This window comes from Hypanus sabinus, chromosome 3 (genome assembly GCF_030144855.1).
Source record: "Hypanus sabinus isolate sHypSab1 chromosome 3, sHypSab1.hap1, whole genome shotgun sequence".
NCBI lineage: Eukaryota > Metazoa > Chordata > Chondrichthyes > Myliobatiformes > Dasyatidae > Hypanus > Hypanus sabinus.
In genome coordinates, this window is record NC_082708.1 from 49,347,767 (window position 1) to 49,355,658 (window position 7,892).

Sequence of the window (7,892 nt, forward strand, 5' to 3'; positions counted from 1 at the left end):
ATATACTTTAGGTCTAATTATATAGCTGAGTCTTGTTTTAATGACTATTCAAAAGGTACAAAATAGTAAATAGGATTTATCAAGAAATAGCAAAAAAGTGCGGATACCTGGATTTGAACTTATGCATATTCTTTAAATTTAATACAAATCAATTTTTTATCAACATAACCCCGTTTTGAAATTTCAGGCTACTCTTAAAGAAACAAAAAATACAGGGGGCACCCGGATTTGAACCGGGGACCTCTTGATCTGCAGTCAAATGCTCTACCACTGAGCTATACCCCCTTGCACACTAACCCACTACAAAATACATACATGAGTTTTATTTGTATCCCATATTGATTAGTTAGTGACTTGTAATTTTACAAGAATGCAATATTGTTTCCAAAAGCGAATCTTCGACTCCATCACAATATCTATGTTCTATACACTCAGTGTGACGAACATTGGTCGAATGTTGATACAGCGAGAATGGAATGCTGCCCCCTGTAGATTCCAGACAACAATGACTCCAGCCCGATTCTCCCGGAACGGGAGAGGCCGGTCTACGCTTTTAGACTTTATCCTTAGATCCCAATTATTCGAGTTTTTTTTTGTATGTTTGAAGTTCCTGGTCTTAAAATAAATTTATTAACAAATCTTGAAATCTGGTCCCAGCCCATTCATTCTTTCTCTCCGTCTCTGGAAGTTTCCAAAGGACACCAACGCTTCCTTTCCAGGAACATCCAGCCGGAGGCATAAACCTCAGGAGAGAGTAGAGAGTTTGCACAAAGGGACTCTAACTCCCATTTCCACCCCACCGCACACAAACCCCTCCTGCCCCATCCTCTACAACCGACTGCCTGGACCTGTGAATAGCTGCCTTACTTAGCTGGTTCCTGCAACAAAGAGCGAAGAGACCACAGAGCTGATTGTGGACTTCAGGAAAGGTAAGGCGAGAGAGGAAACACGATCCAATCTTCATAGGGGTTCAGAAGTGGAGGGAGTGAGCAATTTCAAGTTCCTTAGTGTCAATATCTGTGGACGGAACGTGTTGATGCAGTTACAAAGAAGGCAAGACCGCGGCTATATTTCATTTGGAGTTTGAGGAGATTCGGTTTGACAGCTGGAACACTAGAAAACTTCTACAAATGTACCGTGTAACTTCTACAAATGTCTGCTGACTGACTGCTTCACCGACTGGTATGGTGGGGAAGGGCGGGGCTACTGGACGGGATCGAAATAAGTTGCGGAATATGTTCCGTAGTATCCAAAACATCTTCAAGGAGCAATGCCTTAGGAAGGCGGCGTCCATCATCAAGGATCTCCACCAACCAGACATGCCCTCTTCACACTGTTACCGCTGGGAAGGAGGTGCCGAAGCCTGAAGGTACATACACAGCAATGAGAGAACAGCTTCTTCCCCTCTGTCATCCAATTTCTAAATGGACATTGAACTCATGAACACTACCTCACTACTTTTTTTAAAATTTCTGTTATGTCTTGTACTAATTTTAACAACTATTTAATAGTCACACACACATACATGTGCGTATGTATATATTTAATGTAACCTTATGTAACCTTTTTTCTCCACATTTATTTATCATGTATTTCATTGTACTGCTGCCGTAAGGTTAACAAATTGCACAACGTGCCGGTAATATTAAATCTGATTCTGAAAATGATTAGCAAACTCCAAGCCTAGTTAATTGGTCATCCTTTGCCAAAGATTATTGGGGGGGGGGGGTTGCTGAAGTGCAATCAGAACCAAATGAGCAGTCCCCTCAGGTATTCAAAGAGGGATTGCTACAGGGCACATTGTTTACACGCATGGAATACAATAAAACACACGTTCAGCTGCAATACTGAAGTGACAGGAGGCCTGGGAATCCATGGACCAGCTAAAAATAAGTGATTCGGACTGCTGTCGTATCATTTGCTTGGTTCTAATAAAACTTCTTAAAAGATTTCTGGGTTGTGTTGCTCTCTAAGCCTTAACTAGATTTATAGGGAATAGGCGCAAAACTGCAAGTGTCTCACACCCCGACTTTCACAATCCGGAGTACACTACCAATCTGCCCGCAGGGGTGCAGCTGAAGGGACTCGGCAGCATCCAGGAGAAAGTGAAATTTGCTCCTTTCACCATCATTACAAAATGGTTTACTTCAACATTACCTCCCAAGCCTGTGATCCCTCGTACCATGAATAATTGGAACAGGAGTTACAGCACCTGTAGATTCACCTCCAGGTCACCCAGCATCCTGAATTGGAAATATGTCACTGTTCTCCCACGGATTTCCAAAGAAGGCATGGAGGTGGATGCAAGGGTCTCTGTCCCGGTTCATCCATCCTCAGCAACAGCATTACAGAGGACTCTCTGATCTATCGGCTGTTTCCAGGAATACCTCCTGAGGCAGACTGGCCACCAGAAGGTCATCATTTTAGTGAATGACGCGCTTCGGGCTACGTGCTGACACTCGGGGCAGCCAATCCACTACTGCACATGGGGGGGCCAGAGTTGAATGGGGAAGCCCCTCCCACAATGAAAAGGGCATACCCCCCAGGGTACAACATGAATGGCATGGTAGTATTGACTTTTGTTCTTTGTAAATAATATGCACTACTAAATGTAATGACTTATCATGGTTTCTTCCTTTGTAGACCTTTTAAATGATGAATAAAATTTATTATTGAAATAAAAAAAATAAAGTTTCTTCATCATGACTTGCTCCAGTTCCCAGTACTTCCTACCAAAGAGATTATGGGATTAACTTCATCAGTGGGAATACAGTAATTTAAGAAAGCAGCTCACTGGCGCCTTCTCCTCAGGGTAATACGCATATCACACTGGCTTTATCATACAAACGTTTGTAGATGTGCTTGTGATGAAAATGATTACGAAAAGCATTGAGCTCAATGTCCTAAATAACTTCTCATTAAAATAATAGCATTTTTAGAGCAGAGATCATCATCTCAGTCCTGTTCACCCTCTCAACACCACCTGAGATTCTACCAACAATGGTTGTATCCTCAGCAAATTTGTAGATGGTATTTGAGCTATGCCTAGCCACACAATCATGTGTATATGGAGATTTAAAAGATGGGGAGACGGGAAAGAGAAAGACAAGGTGATAGGTGAAACTGGGAGGGAGAGGGATGAAGAGCTGGGAAGTTGATTGGTGAAAGAGATACAGGACTGGAGAAAGGGGAAACTTCCCCTCTCAGTTTCACCTATCACCTTGTGTTTCTCTCTCTCCACCCCCACCTGTCATGACCCAGTCCATGAAATCCACATTCCAGTTCACGGTCCCATCCATGCTCCTTATTCCAGGTTTTCCGGGTTTCCCCAGTTTCTGTTGAGACAGCTGATTCTCGTTCGAGCTGGCTTCATAATTCAGCCTCTGGCTGCTGGATTGTTCCTGTCCAAACCCCCTGTCTGTATCCCTTCACCTTCCTCCTGGAAGCCCTGCCTTGCCTGTAACCCTTTGCCTTCACTGCTGTCAAGTTCAACAACTGGAGCAAGATAAGGAACTGTCTCTCGTTGTTTTGAACTGTCTCTGTGTCCACACCTTTGCTAGGTAGGTCTGGCCGTTTGCTGCTGCCTAATGTTGGGAACTGTCTGTGTCCATGCCTTCACTAGTCTGGCTGACTGCCTCTACCTTGTCTTGGGAACTGTCTCGTTGTATTCTGCCTTCTGTGTAATCAGTCCTGGCCCTACGTCCTGTACCCAAGGAGGGGTTCTGGCTCTGTGTTCCTGTCTCTTCATCGTCCAAGTCAAGGCTTCGGGGTCTCATTCAGTCCTAGCCACGTCCAAACACCTTGTCCTGTCTTAGCCATGGCTTTGTGTTCTTGTCTTGTCCATGTGCCTTGCCCAGCCCGGTGCTGGGGTTTCCTTGTCCTGTCCAGGAGTCTCACATCCAGTCCTGTTGCCTCTCCTCGTCCTGTAGCCATGTCTTGTCCTTGCCTAGTTCTGGGGTCCGAGCCTGGTCAAGACCCAGGTTCTGGGTCCTTGTCCAGTATCTGGCTCGGAGTCCAAGCCCAGGCTCCTAGTTCCCAGTTCCATGTCCTGGTTCTGCTATCCTAGTCAAGTCCTAGCCCAGGCCCAGAATCCTTGTCTCGTCTAGGGCCTGCGTCATGTCCAGCGTCCTTTCTTCCCCACTTCCTTTGCTTCCTTGATATACCTAGTCCTTTCCCTTGTACTTCAGTGTCTATGTCTTGCATTTGGGTCCGCTCCCAATGCCCCCCTTGTGACACCACTATTTAAATATACTTTTATTTCTCCAGTCCGGCAGAAGGGTTTCAGCCAGAATGTCGACTGTGCTTTTTTCCATAGATGCTGCCTGGCCTGCTGAGTTCCTCCAGCATTTTGTGTGTTGCGGTCATAGATTAAATTATATTTGATCTGATAGTAAATATTAACTTGTAAATCCACAGGCTGGATAGAACAGTAAATGGACATTCTGTAGTGTGAATACTCTTTGATGCATTTGCTGTGTCAAAAGGAGGGAAAATTGATTCCATTTTGTTCAGTGAGATCCAATTTGGATTCCTGATAAAAGAAATGAATTGGCCTTATCCAGTTGAACACAAAAATTTATTTGATTATTTGGAAAGGAAATAAATCACATAAATTGTTAAGAGTCTTATGTTGTACTGCCAACTAGGCTTCAACTTGCATTGTAAAAAAAATTTGAAAACTCGTATTGCCAAGTTGTGGTGGTTGTATTTTTCTGCTTGATAGAAAAATTACTCCTATTTTCAAAATTAAACATATTTCAGCAACTCCTGTAGAAAACTGAGCTGCAGAAAATGGAAACCCGTTGCTGATGCACGACTACGTTGCAGGATTTAGTTCAAGCTGTGTTATTACGTTTGTAGATGCCACACAGTGGTTGGCCTGATTAACAATGATGATGAGTCTGAGTACAGAGAGAAAGTGGAGCGGTTGGTGGACTGGTGTGAGAACAACAACCGAAGTCTGAATGTGGAGAAGACCATGGAAGTGATTGTGAACTTTAGGAAGGTGCAGATGAACCATCCCCCTCTGCACATATATGGGAAACTGATTTTGTTAATGGTGTCACCCCGGGATTGTCTGGCAAGAAGCAGGCCAGCAAGGCTGCTTTTCTCTTACTCCTTCTGATCCTCAGATGTTTGCTGTGCAACTGGTGGTAAAGGCTACTGTTTCACAATGATTGGCCTAGTTCATGTCCCTGCAGCAGGCCAGCCCTGATCCTGATTCACTCTTCACTGAGCTTCACTCATCAGCTAAAGACAGCTAAATCATTATCTTGGCACCCCTATGTTCAGTTTTATCTCATTCACTCCTGTCGAATGTTAATTATGCATACATGTCTGCTACTGGTAGATAATCTTTGTAACTCAGTACTCATTTTGGTTTTGTAGTAATGGAATTGGAATTGAAATATTATTGTCACATGTACCAAGATACAGTGAAAAGCTTGTCTTGTATCCCATTCATACAGATCTATTCACTACACAGTGTATTGAGGTAGAACAGGATAAAACAATCACAGAATGCAGAATAAAGTGTAGCTATTACAGAGTGAGTGCAATACAGGTAGATAAGGTACAACTTCATAATGAGGTAGACTGTGAAGTCTGATCATACTAGGGAAACACTCAATAGGTCTTATAATAGTGGGGTAGAAGCTGTCGTTCAATCCAGTGGTGTGGACTTTCAGATGTGCATCTTCTGCCCAATGGAGAGGGGGTAAGAGAGAATGTCTAGGCTGGGTGGAGCCTTTGGTTATACTGTTTGCTTTACTGAAGCAGTGAGAAGTATTGGCAGAATCCGTAGAGGGAAAGCTGGTTTCTGTGATGTGTAAGCTGTGTCCACAGTACTCTGCAGTTAATGGGTTGTTGTACAATAAATGTATCAGCACGTTTGCCAGGATACACAGAATGGCGTAGCAGATAAAGAGGTGATTTGGCCCATTATGAGCATGCTACCTCTCTCGTTCCACTGTCCAGTCGTTACCCCATAGTCTTGCAGATTCTTCCCACTGTTCATTTATCCAATCCCCTCTGAAATGAATGCTTCCATCATATTTGTATCTGGAATATAGGAATGACCAAGTAATTCTTTCTCACTTTTTGTTATATGTGTGACCATTTGTCTTGAACCGTATCCTCTCTTCACTCTGTCCAGACCTCTCATTTTTTCACTTCCTTCACATTTCCTCTCAATCTTCTCTTCATGAAGCAAAATAGACCCAGTTGCTGCAACTGATCCTTTGAACAATAGTTCATAGCAGGAAGAATCTCTGTATAGTTTTACTGCCTTCTCTGATGTCTTTATGACAAGACTTGAACATAATATTCCAGTTCAGGCCAGATTGGCATTCTTTAAAGCTTCAGTATTCTCCTGCTTTGTACCTGTTGTGTTTGATATTGAGGGAGAGTACAGAGATCGTGAGGATGCCAGCAGCAGGCAAACTATTCAACTGAACCTTTTTGATAACTTTGCTTGTGCAATGTGTGAAGAGACAGCTATTTGAATCTAGAGCCCCAAGGTAAGCTCTCTCTTCATCTGAATCATGGTCTTCTTTGATCTCCTGAAGAACTGTTTTTGTAATGGTTAACTCTATTTCATTGGTGGCCTTTCACTTAATTTGTTGGACAGAGCTCTTTGATGTGGAATGGAGACTTGCCACATCCCCTACAGTTGCATGTTACCTGCTCTTTGTTTCAATTGTCTGTTGTGTTTGAGCTGAGTTCTACTGTCACCTCTGATGGCACTTTGTACCCTTTTTGAACAGCTTCTAGCTTTACCTCAGCATTGTTTTCATGCCTGAGTTCTGCCTGTTGCTGATGAACATTCTGACTCCTCCTGACCATAGTAAAAGCTTTCTCTAGTGTGAGATCTGCCTGCAACTGAAGTCACTCTGAAAATTTGGTGTCTAGTAGCCCAACAACAATCTGTCTCTAATGAGCTCATCTCTCAGATTTCCATATGGACAGTTACCTGACAGGGCATACAATGCCATGATGAAGTCACTTGCACTGTCATCTGGCTCCTGTTTTCTGGAGTTGAACTTTGCCCTCTCATATATCACCCTTCACTTTCCTGTAAAACATCCTTTGAATGTGTCTTACACTGTTCTGTGCTCTCTTTTCTGAGCATCTGTTGGTCCTAGTCCACCTCTGATGTCATCTGCAGTATATCAGTGTGCTTGCTTGATGCTCTTCTGAATTCTGAGTGAGATTGCTTGCAACCCTAAATCTCTCAAAGCATCTGAGCTATCTCTCAAAGTCCCCTGCTTTAGAGAAATCAAATGTCTTAGGAGGCTTTAATAGGTAAATGGATGTAGGTACTACAGGTATTTGCACTATTTTCCTGTTTGTCTTATTGTTTTATTTATTTGGCTTACAAAAGATTCATTGATGATCAAGGATTCATTGATGATCAACCACTTCTGACAACCATGCTCTGTTAAGTTTTTCGGGAAAATGCAGAGCCCAAGAGGCAACCAGCAGCTTGCAGGCTGTTTAACTGAACTTTATTGATAACTTTGCTTGTACAATATATGAACCCTTCCCATGTAGTAGTGGCTAACTGAGTGTCAGTGGATTAATCCATTAACTAGCATAACAGTATCACTATTGGAAAGTCCAGAACAATGTGTGTCTCATTAACCCTTTTCTCTACATGTGCTATCAAATGCAGCAACTGAATCCAGGTGGAATGGAATTCACGTAAAGCAAACCTGCTGCACCACAGATGTGACAAATGTAATGCTGAACTGCAAAAAAAAAGACAGTGGAACAGCAATGGCAGGTATTCTTGGGAATAATGCACAAGGTGCAAAATCAGTTCATCCCCCAGAGAAGGAAGGATTCAAAGGGGGGAAAGGGGCCACAGTGGTTGACAAAGGAAGTTGGAGATT

General features: G+C 43.0%; 1 non-coding gene across 1 annotated transcript; it reads right to left on the bottom strand.

The window, feature by feature from the left end:
* Positions 1 to 213: 213 nt before the first annotated feature.
* On the bottom strand, positions 214 to 285 carry trnac-gca (transfer RNA cysteine (anticodon GCA)). Its single transcript has one exon. It is a non-coding gene; the product is annotated as a tRNA-Cys (tRNA).
* Positions 286 to 7,892: the final 7,607 nt, after the last annotated feature.